The sequence below is a fragment of the Lygodium microphyllum genome, chromosome 30 (genome assembly GCF_053477565.2).
Source record: "Lygodium microphyllum isolate KBCC chromosome 30, Lygodium_microphyllum_v1.1.10, whole genome shotgun sequence".
Classification (NCBI taxonomy): domain Eukaryota; kingdom Viridiplantae; phylum Streptophyta; class Polypodiopsida; order Schizaeales; family Lygodiaceae; genus Lygodium; species Lygodium microphyllum.
In genome coordinates, this window is record NC_141164.1 from 63,271,165 (window position 1) to 63,288,968 (window position 17,804).

General features: G+C 42.4%; 1 protein-coding gene across 1 annotated transcript in view; it reads left to right on the forward strand.

The window, feature by feature from the left end:
- Nucleotides 1–9,942: 9,942 nt before the first annotated feature.
- The window catches only part of LOC148009929 (WW domain-containing protein), a 72,293-nt gene continuing 64,431 nt past the window's right edge, over nucleotides 9,943–17,804 (forward strand). The window contains exon 1 of the mRNA XM_087673338.1: nucleotides 9,943–10,150. The gene's annotated coding sequence lies outside the window, so the exon portion shown is untranslated. The remainder of the gene's footprint in view (nucleotides 10,151–17,804) is intronic.

Consider the following 17,804-nt stretch of genomic DNA (forward strand, 5'->3'; position numbering starts at 1 on the left):
CCACAGACATTTGAATGTATCAATGCTAGGGGCTCAATCATGCGTGTCCCACCACACTTCTTATGCATATTCCTAGTATGTCTGCCATAAAGACAATGCTCACATGAATCAAAACATGCGTAGTCAAGGGGTAGTAAGTAGTACAAGCCAGAAAGCATTTTCATTCCCTTCAAGGACATATGGCCCAAACGGGCATGCCAAAGAGATACATGTGGAATGGAACCCATTGACAAAATGTGGTCAAGAGAGGACCCATCAACTACAAGAGGATAGAGGCTGCAAGCTTTGGCACCTCTAGCAAGCACACGTCTGCCACGGGTGATCTTCCAAGAAGAATTCCCAAATGAAACATGAAACCCAGCATCATCAAGCTACCTTGCAGACATAAGATTGCGTGTAAGCGCAAGTACATGATGTACATCCTATAACAGAAAAGTACTGCCAGTAGAGAACTACAGCGGTATATCCCCAATGCCAACTATAGCAAGTGACCTATCATCACCCAAGCAAACTGAACCAGAGATAGTAGGGTAGGAGTGAAACCACTCACGGCATGGTGTAACATGAAATGAAGCACTAGAATCCAAAAACCAGCACTGCACATACATAGAGTGAACATCGGTCAATGACGTAGCATCACAAGAACTAGCTGCAAGCATGTACTCCCCATCGGAGTCATCAGTCTACGTGACATTTATCTCCTTGATTTTCACACTAGATTTCACAGGCATAATTTTGCGATTAGAGGGCTTTTCCTGTACTTTGTCTTTCCCCTTCTCTTTGTGCTTCCCATTGCTCAACTCATGACACTGTGGGCGTATATGACCCTTCTTGCCACAATGATGACATGTCACATTAGCATTTTTCCCACCAGACTTGCTGCATGACTTACCATGTGACTTAGACCTAGACTTTTGTGAGTCTCTATCATGGCCATTCCCACGATTATTCTTGCTATTACCATCTCTATATCTAACAGTCAAAGCATGTGATACACGAGAGGCATCCAAGTTCTTACGATTAATCTCTTCTTGTAGAAGAGCGCTCTCTACATCAGGCAAGTTCAAAATAGTAGCAGGAGCACATAAGGCAATGCGGAATACATCCCATGACTCACTTAGAGTCCCAAGAAAAAACAATGCGGTAACCTCATCATTAAAGGTAATACTCTACAAAGTCAAGTTCTTAAGAATAGCACGGAACTAGCTCAAATGAGCATACATTTTCATATTCACCTTTATTTACAGGTCCATAAGTTGCTTCAGCCAATACATCTGATTGGCTGGACTTTTCTTGTCATAGAGATTCTTAATTTTATCCCAAAGCTGCCAAGCACTCTTTGATTCCTCAAACACATTGTAATGCACCTGTTTAGTGAGAGACAAGATGAGGGTGGACTTGCATAACTCATCAAGCTCATCCCATTCGTCACTCATCAGCCATAGTTTTAGGCTACTCGCCATGCATCCTTAGTAGCTTTATTTGCGATTTTTGCACCAATACCTGCCAAACTTGGCTCTTCCAATAGGTATAATTCGTACCATCAAGCTTAGTGATATTGGCAAAACTGCTTGTTGTTTTTTGTTGTAAATAGCCAAAATACCACCAAAACCAAGGCAAAATGATCACGAACTAATAGCTAATGATGCTACATACCAAGGACAATCAAAAGTACATAAAATCAAGATGATTCAACATGAAAATTCCACATCAGTCCGTACATAACTACTTGCTGTAATAAATTACAGCCAAGTAATGAGAGCAAACTATAGGCAAAATCAATGCACCAAGTCGACCATGGACTGTCAAAGCATAACCAGCATCAAGCGGGCATAAATCAACATATGACAGTCATACGGACATTAGGCAAACACCCAAGCATGTCAAACGAATCCGTCAATAAGCAAGCATACCCCCTGTGTAATAAGGCAAAGTGTACACAACACTAGCAAGATGTGACACGAAGAGGTGTATGCTCAGAGAGTGCAAAGCCCAAATCAGCCCAAGTACATGTATGCGGACCACGGCATATCAACTATGCAACATCCAAGTGAAGAAGATCCTAGTCTCAAAAGACTCAAAGCTCAATAGCATAAACCACCTGCTCAATGTCTGTCAAGTATCCAAAGATGCTCCCACTGGCACAAAAGCCATATGGATCAAGCCAAGAAGCTCAAGAAAGGTATATGAGAGCACCAATGACGAAAGATCCAAGACCAGAAATCAATAAGGCATCATGAGCATATAGGCTCTTTAGCTTCCAAGTATAGCATCCATAGACATCAACTGTATCCCAAATACAACTTTGACAAGCCAAGAAATATCCCAAGTAAGTTTCAGGAAGCTAGATGCAAGCCAAGACAAGGCATTAGTAGCAATCGGCTCCAAACAATGTAAGTAGCATGTAGTAGTGACATAGGCCAAGCATGTCAAGATCGGTCAGACATATGTAACATACATGCCATATGTACATCCAAGATGGAGCATCAAATGCATTCCAAAGCCAAGCTCAAGTACAAATAAACATTCGGAACCAAAGACAAGCTCAATGTCATACCCTGAAGGTCAATACTTCATTGCATATCCCAAAGACATAGCCCGAAACCAATAGGCATAACTAAAAATGAGGTAATAGGCTTCATCCCACTATTGTACAACTATTATACAACAGTGATTTATTGCTCAAAACTGAATATTTTCAGCAAGAAAATCAGTCCAAAATGATGGCATGGCATTAGCACAACATCCACCAAGCATAGGCATCAATGGTATAGTTTTCGGGTAGAGATAGTGTATGTAGATGAGTTCCAAGACTTGTACACTTCTGGTGCAGACCTGGACAGAACTATTGCTGTATATTACAACAAATGTATGCTCAAACCAAAGGTCTAGAGCTTAAGCAAAGCATCAATACATTGTTTATAGCATTGTTAAGCATTGCCTTAGTGCCCAATGCATAGAGTAATGACAAGGGAGCCAAAACATTGTAGTGGATATGCAGTCCAGACCTGCAAGAAAATAGGCGCAAATTGGCGTGGTTGAATAACATCACTTCTGTGCTCCAATGTGGCTGATGGGGGGCTTGGGATGGTGGTAAAGTTAGTCTACAATAGGCCCAAGTTAGCTCCAAAGAGCTCCACGGAAGGCGGGAGGCATAGGAGCTCCAAAGAGCATGAGATATGGCTGCCCCCTTCCTATGAATACCCAGTGTAACCTGTAAACCAATAAAAACCTAAAGTAAAATGGAGAAAAACCTCTAATGTAATGCCTTGAGGGTGCCTCTATAGGCCAAGAAGGTGCTCTCGGAAAGCCGAGGAGTGATAGGAGCTCAGGAAGGTCGGCTATGGCTGCCGGGAAGGAGACCAAATGTTGTAGGTATTTGAATGGAAGCTAAGAATGCCACGAACCAAGCTCGGGAAGTTGGGAAGCCTTGCTCTGATACTAGTTGAAAGGTGAGAAGGATCAAAGTTTGCTTGGAAGTGAGCTATAGCAGAGAGCAAGAGCAAGAAGAGATAGAGACACAAATTGGAACTCCAACATTCACAATGTGTGACCGGGCCTTCCTTTATTCAAACTGTCACTAAAAGTATAAAGAATAAAGTGATGGTGACGAGCGCCCGCCACCTGCAATGTGTAGTGGTGGGTACTGTCAGTGTAGTAATACACGGGCGGCTAGGCAGAGGCGCCTTTACCCCCAACATACACACACACACACACGTACTCTCTCTCTCTCTCTCTCTCTCTCTCTCTCTCTCTCTCTCTCTCTCTCTCTCTCTCTCGCAACCTCTCGGGATCTCCTTGTGCTTCCTTGTGCCTCCCATGCCTCATATTTATAGCTAACCAAGAGAAGAAGGGTTGTGGCTGAGAGGAAGAGCTCTTTGTGGAGGGGATTTTGGAAAAATCAATGATATAATCCTCAAATCATAAATCTGATGGTTCCATTGTCTCGGAAAGGGGGGTAAAACCCTAAGACACTTAGAAATCTTTTAGATCGCTCCTTCTTTCTCTCCCTATTCAAAGTGATGTCTATTGTTTGCAAACTGCGATCGCGGCGCGTGTGATTTCGCCAATCTCTCTCTTTTTTTTTCTTTTTATAAAATCTCAAAAACTAACTAGAACATCATTTGCCTTTTTTTAATAAATGGCATCTAGTTCTAGAAATCTCCATATCCAAAACTAACTAAAACATCATTTGCCTTTTTTTAAATAAATGACATCTAGTTCTAGAAATCTCCATATCTTTTTAGGATAATATCTAAAATATCTAAAATATCTAAAATATTCTAGTTTTTGCCCAAAATCTAATATTTTTGGACCATGCATACTATACACATTAATACTAGTGATTAATATGACTCATAACTCTCGTTCACATTGTAACTTCCGTAAAGGGTGGCTACGGTCCTTGTCAATCCGAGAAAAATATCAAATTACAACTCTTTTTTTTAACATATATCTTTATTTAAATAAAAATAATTAATTATTAACATTAATTAGTTTTTAGTTAGTAATCTTACTAGCTTATTAATTGACTAACTAACTTTCGAACTAACCAACTAATTTTTAATTGTGTGGAAATATTACATCATCCTCCCCTTAGAGAAATCGAGATGTCCTCATCTCAAGAGAAACCGGGGGTATCATTTGGGAACCTGTGGGTTATGGGGTCACCACACTTTCGTTGTGCTACTCTAGTCACACAAGTACTTGACTTTAAAACCAGTGCAACTCATATTATGCAAATTAACTTTAGGTATAAGAGTAGGATTTATTGGGGTATTCTCAATACAGAATGTATTACATTTTTGAAAGATATCTAGGATTTCTAATCATCCTAAAGGGGTGTAATGGGTTCTAGGTCTTCTTCTTCATCTGATTCCCCTATATATCCAAAGATTGTACTTGTGTAGCTTCATTTTCTTGGAGGCCCAATGTCTTTTGGACTTAAGTCAGGGCAGTCTGCTTGGATGTGTCCTAGCTCATTGCAATGAAAGCATTGGACTCATTGCAATGGAAGCATTGGCGGTAGGGACATCTCCTACAGATATGCCCTATCTCTCTACACGTATGGCATCTCTTGCCTTGATCTCGAGGATCATCTTTGTTATAATGGCCTGGTTTAAGTTCTTGAACGATTGGCTTTGCTTGAAATAATGCATCTTGCAAGTCTGTTGAATGCATTGCTTCAAGACAATGGTTCAGAGGAGTGTTTAGGCTATGGCAAAACTTGGATACTTGCTGCACAATATCCATAGGTGGTGCATATTTTAGTAGGGTTACAAACTTTGAGTTGTAGGTTTTCAAGGTTAATTCCAACTGCTTAAGCTTGAAGAATTCATTCATCCTCAAAGTTTGGTAGGTTGGTGAAAGGCATCGTCTGCGTATAGTATCTTTCAACTGAGCCCAAGTGACATTGGCTTCAGAGACACCTTGATCTTTGCACCATTGCTTCCACCACATCTGATCCTGACCAACTAACTTAAGTTTGGCTATCATTGCTTGATTGGTAGAGGTAGTTTTCATGGCAAATAAATAATCATCCATCGACTTAATCCATATATTTGCCTCGGCTGCAACATCTATCCCTTCTCCACCAAACTCGGGTGCCTTAATTTGCTTGAGAAGGAATTTCTTCTCTTGCATGTCAGCATTCGTATGTGTAGAAGGTGCTTGATAGTCAAGCCATACCACTTAGGTTAATTTGTTTAGGATATGTCTACGAACCATACACAAATCAATCCCATATCATTACGAAGTTTCGCTCTGATACCAGCTATAACGTGCCACCTATCGATTGTCCAAGCACGTTTTTAGCGGTCCATCGAGAGACGAATCTAAGCGACGCCGCGTGGCACTCCCATGGAATGTTACGGGGTTTGTCGCCTAGGGTTTCCCGAGTCCACCTCGCAATGGAATGTTCGTGGTCGAATCCACTGGGATCAAAATCTGGGTTCCTAGTAGTCAAGACCTCCTGACAGCAATCTAGCATCAGGCCCTGGATATCCTACTTTCCAAAGAGATACCCAATCCAAAGCAGATCCATACCGCACTTGGTTCAAAGAGAATGGAAAACGAGAGGGATGCATCGTTCAACCTCTTTGCCCGTAGGGCATAGTCCCATTCCGATCCCCTAAAACGACATGAATCGAGTTCTAACTTAATAATACCTAAAGGTTGAATGACGTTAAAACCTTGTGAGAAGCCTCCCACTTCTCTAGGACCACCCTACCATAGGACAGACCCTTTAGGAGTTTCGTCCACCCACTTCCCTTGATAGCTTTAGTTTTCTAATTAGGTCCTATCACATTTATGTATGACATTCAAAATCTACTTTCTTAATTAGGCCTTTTAGGAAACAGGGTTTGTTCGCGTAACTTACAACACAGACATGAAAATAGAACAAACAAAACAAGTTCAAACAAATTCCTTAACTTATCTTCACGTTAATCTTTGTCTCCTACCTATATAGGAGAAATTATGTATTCCCTTCTATCCAAGAGAAGTACCCAGTTCAAATCGCATGGTACCATAATTTTTATCCATTATCTAGAATAAGATCTTCCAATGTCTCAGACATTGGGCTCATGATAGTCTACAACTCCATTTCGGACTCAGCAAGGGGTTTCTAGAGCTCCACTAACCCAAGTGCCCTAGGAGTGAGACACACTTTCCGTGATTGGCCTTTTCACCACTTGATCTTCGACATGTAAATTGAGCAGTACCCTCTTAGGTTGAAATGCAGCGTGACCTTGGAGATGATCCACTTGTACAAATATCCTTCCTTAATTAATCCAATTAAGAAGCAAGCACAATCAAGGCAATCACCCTAACATCATCTTCCAAGAAAACATTCATTTATTCCTCATGGCAATTTTTCATCACAGACCCCCCCGCCATGAATTTACCATCAATCACAAGCACTTGGAGTAATCATCCAAACCACAATCCAACAATTAGTTGAATGTACAAGCATTCAGGGAGTTGTTCGATCAACCAACAAAAACCAACTGTATTTTTTTTCAAACAATACAAGAATAGACGTGATAACAATTCCATCGCATATTCGCTCTCTCCCTTGGGATCAAAGAGCGATTCTATGAAAATTTTACTTAACACTTGTATGCACAATTTTTAATGTCATTCTTTTTACGATTATGCCATGCATAACCCCTGATCGATTCTTCCTTGTAATTGCTCTATCAACAAATAAACCATATGCAACTAGGTGAATTTAACTTCCCTTGATACATGCACTTTGCAAGCTCTATCTTTCAAATATGTCAGATTAAATTTATCCTTTTTGATGACCTATACTCATGCATCATAGTATGGAGACTTATGTATCTCATATGAGAATCAAAGCAAACATCTATCAATTTGGAAATACATTACTTATGATCGATACCGCAATTGGATTGATAGTGATGCCTTCACCCGAAGCTTTGTTGTTGGTTGTAGGATTGCCATCCGCATGCGACATTCTTCGCTTGGGGGCCATCATTCGCAAGTAGATTCGAGAGATAAGGAAGGAATGGATATTGAGATGGAAGAGCCTAAGAGAAGATGGCTTAGTCGGAGACCGGGATAGGGGGGATTGAGCTAACTCTCTCCCTTGCAGCCTCTCGGGGTAACTCCTCTCTCTCTCTCTCTCTCTCTCTCTCTCTCTCTTTCTCTCTCTCTTTCTCTCTCTCTCAACCTCTCAGGGTCTCCTTGTCCTTCCTTGTGCCTCCCATGACTCATATTTATAGCTAACCAAGAGAAAAAGGGTTGTGGCTAAGAGGAAGAGCTCTTTGTGGAGGGGATCTTGGAAAAATTAGTGATATGATCCTCAAATCATGAATCTGATGGTTTCATTGGCTGCTAAAGGGGGGTAAAATTCAAAACACTTGTTTAGAAATCTTTTAGATCACCCCTTCTTTCTCTCTCTATTCGAAGTGATGTCTACTGCCTGCAAACTACGATTGCGACACACGCGATTTTGCCAATCTCTCTCTCTCTCTCTCTCTTTTCTTTTTATAAAGTCTCAAAAACTAACTAAAACATCACTTGCATTTTTTTAAAAAAAATCACATATAGTTCTAGAAATCTCCATATATTTTTAGGATAAGATCTAAAATATGCTAGGTTTTGCCCAAAAATCTAATATTTTTAGACTATCCATACTATACACATTAATACTAGTGACTAATATGACTTATAACTCTCGTTCATGTTGTAACTTCCGTGAAGGGTAGCTATGGTCCTTGTCAACCTAAGAAAAATATCAGATTACGACTCTCGGTTTTTTAAAAACATATATTTTAAGTAAATAAGAATTGTTAATTATTAACGCTAGTTAGTTTTTACTTTAGTTAGTCTTTAGTTAATAATCTTACTAACTTATTAATTAACTAACTAACCAACTAATTTTTAATTGTGTGGAAATATTACAAGATCAGGTACACACAACACAAATAGTAGTACTAAAAAAATCTATTAAAAAACTAGCAATATAAATATATCTAACAATATCGAACTTTGCATGCAGATGTTCAAACGAACACGGTATAGGTACCTGACAACGAACCAAATGAGAATGGCAAATATCTTTGGCCATAGACCATCAATATACATGAAACTACATTGGCCTCCAAAACTTGATAGACACATCCAAGTGTATACTAAAAAAAAACTCGCGTAGAGAATAGAACAGAATTGCAAACGGTATAAACACTGCTATAATCTTTAATACTTTGCTTTCCCTAATAATTTAACCGTACTAATATAAACACAACTCATTGATACGAAGATACACGACAATCCACTACGAACAATTTATACACAAGCACTACTAGATACTAGAACAAACTGCATCTCCATATACACAACTGAAATCTTGCATTACGGATTCAACATGTCACTCGAGGCCCTAGTAGAAGTTAAAACAGGGCAAGATGACACAACACTTAAAAAATATATGGCAATGAACAATTACACTTGCAAGCGTGAAAGGCCCGTCGTGACCATCGAAAAGGTATGTACTTACTCAATAAAGATGTCTATGCCCCACTTCATGGCACCCAAACCGATCCATTCAATGCTGTCATATAGTTCCTGAAAAAGTACTCAAAACATAGCTTCTTTAGAATCTGCAATATGTTTAACATAAAATATAAAAATTTTATCTAACAATAGTAACATTCCTTGTTGCAGAAGAGCAGAGTTCAACAAACCAACAAGAAATCAAACTAGTAATGGTGCCAGAATACCAACCTCAGCCACCACAAACGTTGCCACTAACTCAAGCACAACTACATCATCTAGCACCAACTCCAAGCAACACCTAATAGCCCTTCCAAAAGCGATAACACGAGGAGACATGAGCTTGCACTTCATCTACAACATCTGATGCAGACAAAATGGAAAGGTCTGCGTAGGTCACACAATGAATATTAAAAAAAACTCCAGCAACACAAAATAAAACTTGTCAAAAAGATGATAAATAATATCCAAACCTGCCAACCATTCGAAGAAATTTTTGAGTTTAGCATCAAGGAAATAGTGGATAGCATAGAAAAGTCCAAGAACCTAGAGTAAGAAACAATTCTGAAAAGGAATTCAACTATTACAGGCTACAACAACCTATATTGACACCCAACGAATGTAAAAAAAATCACTTTTTGAAAAGAAAAAACTTGATTTAGAATAGTAATATATTGTACACGATGTTTTCCATGTTTCACGACACTTAATAAATGAATAAATACTCCTATCACACTTTGTACTTTATTCATCTCTTTCAGTTGTTTTAATATCAAGTATATTCATCATTCCTAGAAAATCAAGTAAATATTCAATAAAACTATTAACATTGCAACATCCAAAAAAAAGAATTTTCAAAAATTGATCTCTATAAAAGTTTCACGAATGGACCACAAGGATGAACATGTAGTTACTCTATTTTTATCTTCCTATGAATTACAGAATCTTTGAGTCTAACCTCTAGACATCTCTTCTTGTCTGTGTGTCTAGAGAAGATGCCATGAAGTATCAATCTAGGGTCGTCATCTGAGATTTGGCCGACTTACAATATCCCACCGTCATGTCTGAAGAAAGACAGAGCATCTTGATTTCACGTACGAGCTTACAAATTCTGTCAATCGACAGACAGGTACTTCTGATTCGTGCTAACCTGAGAGAGAGAGAGAGAGAGAGAGAGAGAGAGAGAGAGAATCGTAACGAAAGAAATTCGTGGAGAGACAGGAAGGTGGCCGTAGCTTCAGAAAATCATCACATTATTGCAGAAGGAGTTCTTGCTTTATGCCCTTCCGACTAGGTTTAGGGACGCCACACACGAACACAAACAGTGGAGATGGTCGTAGCCCCAGAGAATCTAATCCTTACAAAAGGACGTCGTGGTCAGATAGAGATAGCCATAGCTCCAAACAATCGTAGCTTGCAAGCATCAAATCCTTGATTGAAGAAATTTTTTCTTTATGCTGTTGTATGTGCAGGTTTCACACACACACACACACACACACGCACTCTAACAAAGATGCACGAGTGTGGCTCGAGCATTGCCCCCAAGGAACACTCATGGACCGAGAGAAAGAGAGACAGGCTAATCTGGAAAGGAAATGAAAAGAGGAGAGAGAGTAAATGAAGATGATCAAAGTGTGGAAATAACAAGAGCACAAGATAGAAATAAATTTGACGTGCATATGGCCCAAGTTGAGCTGTTGAGCTTGTCTTTCTCCAGGAGATTGGGAAGGACAGGCACCGGAACAGGTGGTTCCATGATGGCCAAGGGTGGAATAGAGGATCCTGATGGCAATACGAACAGGTGGTGCCATGATGGCCAACTGCGGAGTAGAGGATATTGATGGTCAAGGAGGATAAGAAAGATAAATGGATAGTGGATAGGGTTGGTCACAACCCGCATCTCGATCTGTGTCATAACCTTTGGGGTCTTCATGTTGATCCTCGCTATCCACATGATCATGGTCTTCGTGCCAATCGTTTCAGCCATGGTAGTTGGAATGCTGGTCTCCTTGGTCTTAATTGTCACTTTGGCAGTCCTCATAGTCCCTGTTGAAGTCCCTGTCCGTCAGATCTTGCCAATCATATTGGTCCGGACTGTGCCATGTATATCCTTCAAGAAACCTGCAAAGAAAGCAGGAATATAGGTGAGCTGCTGGAAGGAGAAAACGTCTGCTGGAAAGGCTGCTACAGATTGCATTCTGATGGGAAAGGCCTGCTATAAGCTGCATTATGGTATGATGATCTCCTAAATGATGGAAATGGCCTGCCAGTTGATGGAGAGGACCTGCTGAATCGTGACACCTGCTGTTGGGGGAGAGATGACAGCTGCAAGGGCTCCATAATCAGGTTGCCTGACTGTGAGGGGTTAAAATGTGACAGTTCAGTAAGAAAATGCAGCATATTTAGGGCTTTTCATGGCAATTTGGTGATGCTACCATGTGAGTGCACAATGGAAGGAAAGGAACACGGGGAGAAGAAAAGAGTAGATGAAATGCAAAGTAAATGGAAGTAAAACACATTGACCTGAATGCAATACAAGGCTGCGAACAGGTGCATTTAACAGGTTGACTTGACCAGCCATCGATTGATGCCATGAAAAAATTGGCCACCCATGAGAGAAATGCTGCATAGGCTGTCCATGTGGTTAAAATCTGCAATTTACACCACTGTATGCAGTGTGAACAGGCTGAAAGCTTTTGTGGATGAAATGGTCAAGGCCTATAAACCCTAATCTCCAGTTGATGTGCCTGTAAAGGAAAAAACTGGCATAGAAGAACGGCTGATAGAGTATGATAGTGATGGAGCTCCCAATGTCCTTGTTTGACTCGTATTGAGGCTCGTGAGCAGGAGTTGCACATGGAACAAGACACAAACTAACATATTTGCCTTTTCAAATCGTGGAAAATTCAAAAGATTAATGATGTGGCTTTAAGCTTACAAGTTAAAGCTACCAGACCATTGAAGAATTCACAATGCCTTACGTGTGAGGCTTCAATGACCTTTTAAAAGTGAGGTACTTGAAGTTGTTCTAGATCAAGAATAAATGAAGTTTTTGTTGTGGAGTAGATCTTGGCACATAAGAAAGAACGGTTTGATGTAAAGTTTCTTGTTGCTATCTTGTGAAGTTCAAGAATTTATCATTGATGGATGAAAGAAGGTGACTTGGTTCACTTGAGGTTCCGTAGCTTTATCTTGAAGCCTTTGGGTTAGAGCCAATTAGTAAAGGGATCAGCTAGTTGCAATAGAGGTGGGCCTTGGGTAGTACTTGATGCTTGAGAGGGGCTTATTTTACTCCCGTGTCACATAGATGGGTCTTCAAACTTAGAAGTTAGGTAGTGGATTGTTTAGAACTCACTAGGGCACTAAAGGCTACAAGTACATTTGCTTGGGAACTTCTATTGTTATGTGTACTAGCCACATGGGGATTTTGTGCTGGGGGATGGGTATGTAGTCACTCTCTAAACCATGTTCATAGTTGTACTAGCTCGTTGAGTTGGTGTGGTTGTGAAGTTGTGCACATTGGTTAGTTGGGAAAGCTTTTTGATTGTGTACATTGTATGAGATTATGAATGATGCTGAGATGATGTATACTATTATTCGTAATCTTTATATGTAACAATGTTTGAATTAGAAAAACACTTGTGAATTTCAAGGCTGATATCATATTTACATTATACTCCATGATCTCAGAGTGAGGAAGATCTATCACAGAACCACGACATGCCAAAGATGACATCTTGTGAAGTGATGCTAGGGTTGTCAAAAATGACTAACAGAAGAAGGCTCTGATACCATGTCAAAAATGGCTAAGAGACCAGAGAGGCAGTAGGGTTTGCGGGGAGAAACACAAAGTGTGTATGGCGAACATTGAGAGAGAAGAAAAACTCAGAAACACAAGAAGAACATGGTGATGATGCACTGAATCATGCTATGAGAAGAAAAGTTGATATAGCGGAGCCAAAGCTCAGAAGATGACTCCATTTTCTTGTCTGAATCAAGCAACAACACCTGTGGGGATCTGCATAGTGAAGGAAGCGAAACACAGTGCTTTAGTTAGTGGGCTATCAAAGTAATCACTGGAAGGTGAAGGACAACTGTTGTCGAGGAAGCAAACGGAGTCCTTTAATGCCATTGGAGATGAGGAAGGTGATCACCAGTTGTCAAGGTAGCGAATTGCAATTCTTAGATGCTAGGAAGATGGCTTGGCTATAAAATGCAAATGTGAGAGATGTGTGAGCTGCCAAATGTAGATGATGATAGTCTAAACATTGATGCCAGATGAAAGGAGTGATGGCAAGCTGCAAATGCAAAAACTAGTAGTTTGTGTGATGACACCAATGGTCGGAGAATCACTGAATCTGCCAAATGCAATAGCTGAAACTATCAATGGCATTTACTAACATGTTGTTGTCCATGGAACTAGTTGTAAACCATTGAAAAATGAGTATAATCTGATTATAAATTGATCACTTTTTGATTTGAGAATTGATCACAAACTGATTGCAAAATTTGATTAGAAACTAATGCAAAACTAATCCCAAAAGTTACCATACACGGTTCTCAAACTGATGAAAAATTGAGCTAAAACTGATCAAAATTTTTGTCCCAAAACTCTTGCAAAAGTTCATGTCAAACTGATCTTAATCTGATGCAAAAGTATAGTTTCAGTGCGTGGGCGAAACTCATATTTATTTGCATACATCTCTAGTGACTAGTACAGTGAGTAGTGACCTCATGGGAGATATACTCTCAGCACAGTACCTTGGATGCATGCTGAATACATCTGAGATCCATTACATATGAGAGCCGTCCACAACTAGAGGAGTGGAAGTGCTACCTCCCCTTGAGTATCAGACAATACTCTGGACCCTTGCTTTGCTGAACCTGATTGAGCTTGAACTGAAGTTGGCTCTAACTAAAAGGCATCTCGGTAAAGTTGCGACAAGTGAGGATGGTCTACTAAGTCATCCTCTTCCATCCACGTTGCATCAGTTGGTGAAACAATGCTGAAGCTTCGCCAAGAAGTATATGGAAACTTTACCTCTTAACTTTGTTAGCGATCAGGTCCTGGCCGGCCGTACAGGCGCCACGTGGCAGCCTGGTCGGACTGACCAGTCAGACAGCCACGTGGCAGTCCGACCTGTACTGATCAGTCGGCTGCATTTAATGCAGCCGACCTGCCATTTCTGGGCGCATTCTTGCTGGCTATTTATAGCCGATGTTCTGCACAGTCTTCTACACTTCTGTTTGCATATTACAGGCTGGAGATTCGTGCAGACTGTAGCGTACTTCAAGGTGAACAGCAGGTTGCATCGTCGAGGTGGAGACACACAGTCCCGCGCATTGCGCCTGTGTACATATCTGCATATCTTTGTATACAGCACACTTTATATAGCAGATCTTCATCTTCCACCGTCTCTCTCTCTCTCTCTTCTCTTTGCGTTCACTCTCTCTTTCAGTCTTGGCCCCACGCTTCCGCATCGTTGCACTCTGACATGGTATCAGAGCAGTGAAGAAGGGCTGAGTGAATAACCTTCTTGAAGAGGAGATTCCATCGCGACACAAGGCTGTGTTTCCAGTGTTCGAGGGCGAGTGGGAGGGCTGCGCATCGGAACAAGGCTGAAGCAAGCGCGGGCGCGCGGGAAAGGAGTCCAGTTGGTGGATTTGCTGCTGTTTACTGCTGTTTGAAGAGGAGGAAGGCTGAGTTTTCAGCTTTCAAGTGCAGGTTTTACTTTTTCATCGCCTCCGGCGGGTGAAGAAGGTTCGGGACGCGGAAGAAAGAGCCCTAGCAGGCTGCATTTTCATAGTCAGAGGGGGCTGCTTTTGCGTTTGTAAAGGCATTACAGGTGAAGATGTCTACAGAGATTGACTTGGAGTTCCAGACGATCATGGATCGGAAGGTGCCTGTCTTACCGGCTCTTCCTGCAGATCAAAAGCTCGATGGCGACAATTACCCCATCTGGCGTGTGATGATGTTGGCCATCCTTGAGTCTTACGATTTCGCGGAGCTTGTACAGGAGGAGATTGACCCGCCCTCGGTGAGAGATGAGTCCAAACTCTCTTCCGATGCTTGTGCGGAGTCGGCCAAGGCCCAGTCTCATTGGGACAAACTGAATGCCCGGATTCGTTCTTTTCTTTTTCTGTCTTGTACTACAATCGTGATAGCCCACATTGAGCACTTGACGGTGGCTCAGGAGATATGGCTGGAGCTTGACCAGATGTATAACCGGATGACCCTTATGAAGAGGGTTTCTTTGGAGGTGCAGATGCGGACCTTGTTCGTAAACAAGTCTTTTTCGTTGCGGGAGGACATCAACAAGCTTAGACAGCTTCAGATGCAGGTTCAGAATGCGGGGAAGCCGATCTCCTCCGAAGACATGGCGAACACATTCTTGTCCCAGTTGCCGCTACAATTTGGTGCCTTCTACTCCGTCCTTATTGCTTCGGGGCGTGAGTCTACTCTTCGGTGGGAAGAGCTGGTTCCTATGGTCTTGGACCAAGAGGAACAACTGAAGGGACAGCATGCTTCCAAGTCGGAAGCCTTGACAGGTCAAGCCTCTCAGAAGAAGGGGAAGGACTAAAAGAAGAAGAAGGAGGATAACAAGTCAAAGAAGGACAAGGAAAAAGAATCCACATGCCATATTTGTGGTAAGTCCTGCCATTGAAAGAAGGATTGCCCCGACAAAGACAAGAAGGACACCAACAAGAAGGACACGAAGGATTCTTGAGCGGTGGCTGCACCCTCATCAGCTGCGTTTCTTCATCTAGCAGTCATTGAGGACTCTACACCGAAGGCTTCTGATGCTGCGATGACAGCTCCCCAGGCTCGAGAGTGGATCGTTGACAGTGGTGCCTCTCGGCACATGACTCCTTCATCAGTTGGTGTTGTCCAGTTGCGACCTTCGCGTGGGCAGATTCTCATCAGAGATAGCTCTTCGGTGTCTATTGCAGGACGGGGTGAGATGCAGCTTATTCCAAATGGACGTGGTGGTACCCATACCTTAGAGGTCTTGCATGTGCTAGGTTTGGGATATCATCTACTTTCGGTTCATAAGTTTTGTTCACTTGGACTTTTGGTGGAGTTTGACAGTGATTCGGTTCGAGTCCTTGATCGTGGATCAAGGAAGGTTCTCTCATCAGGATATGAGGAGAATGGCATCTACAAATTGACGTCTTCTACCGCTCTCCCTACTCTTCTTCTTACCACTCAGACACCGTCAAAGCTATGGCATGCTCGGTTTGGTCATCTCAACTATGATTATCTTCGGAGGGCGACACGTGGACAGCTTGTTCGAGGGTTACCGGACATAGTGGTGAGCCAGCAGCCATGCGTCTCCTGCATTCGTGGGAAGCAGCATAGGGATGCGATTCCCAACAAAGCTTCGCGGCGGTCTACTTCCCCGATGGAGCTTGTATCTACGGATCTTTGTGGCCCTATGAGGAACGAGTCCTTGAAAGGGAGCTCGTACTTCATGTTGATCGTAGATGACTACAGCACGATGACCTGGGCCTACTTCTTGGCATTGAAGTCGGAGGCTTTCTCCCACTTCAAGGATTGGCTTCTCTTTGAGGAGAACCGATCGGGCCGGCACTTAAAGACCTTGCGATCCGACAAGGGTGGTGAATTTGTTTCTAATGAATTTACTCGTTTGTGTGCAGATAACGGCATTCACCAGGAGTTTGCTAACACCAACACTCCTCAAGAAAATGGCATTCATGAACGGAAGAACCGAAGTGTGATCGAGATGGCGCGTACCATGATGGAGCACCGACAGACACCTCAGTTTCTGTGGGCCGAGGTTGTGGCTACTGCAGTCCACATCCTTAACCGATCCCCCACTTCGGCCGTTGATGGGATGGCACCTTTTGAGGCTTACTTTGAGACTAAGCCCAATGTTTCTTATTTCAGGGTTTTTGGGTGTGATGCCTATGTTCACATTCCCAAGACTCATCGTGATAAATTTGAAGCAGCTTCCCGAAGACAGGTATTTGTTGGCTACAGCTCTCAGTCCCAAGGCTATCGTTTGTATGATCCTGTAAAGCGGGATGTGTACACCAGTCGAGATGTGCGGTCCGTGGAAGTTCCGGCCATAGCAGCGGGTGAGGAGCATCCCGTTCTTGGAGATCTAGGGGAGAGTTGGGCTCCCAAGGCAGTTCCTTTGGAGCCCGCGCCTATTGATTCCGATTCTGTTTTCGATACAGAGTCTACTGTTCCACCGGTCACCCCCGAGAAGTTACCACCTGTGAATATCCCAGAGTCTTCAGCTGATGGAGAGAGATGAGGAGAGGTCCGGCCTCCTCCTCGTTGGGCCCGTGACACACTCCGTGATTCAGGGATCGAGGGGGTCCCTGAGGAGTGGGGACCGTAGGATGGTCCGCGGTGGTCACGGAGGCACCAGGCACATTCAACAGAGCTTGTTTGCTCTAACTATTGTTTGATGACCCGTGTTATGCAGGATCGAGAGCCCACCTCCGTGAAGGAGGCTTTACAGTCCGCACCATGGAAGAAAGCTATGGAAGCCGAGTTGAGGCTATTGAGAGGAATGGCACTTGGTATCTCGTGCCTCGCCCCCCAAATAAGAAGGTGATTGGCGTCAAATGGTCTTCAAGACCAAGTACCTTAGTGATGGTTCTTTGGACAAGCACAAGGCTCGCCTTGTTGCTAAAGGTTTTGCACAACGCCCAGGGATTAATTGTCATGACACTTTTGCCTCCACTTCTTGTATGGCGACTATTCGAGCTGTTCTTGCCTTGGCTGGCCATAGGAGATGGCTTGTCTACCA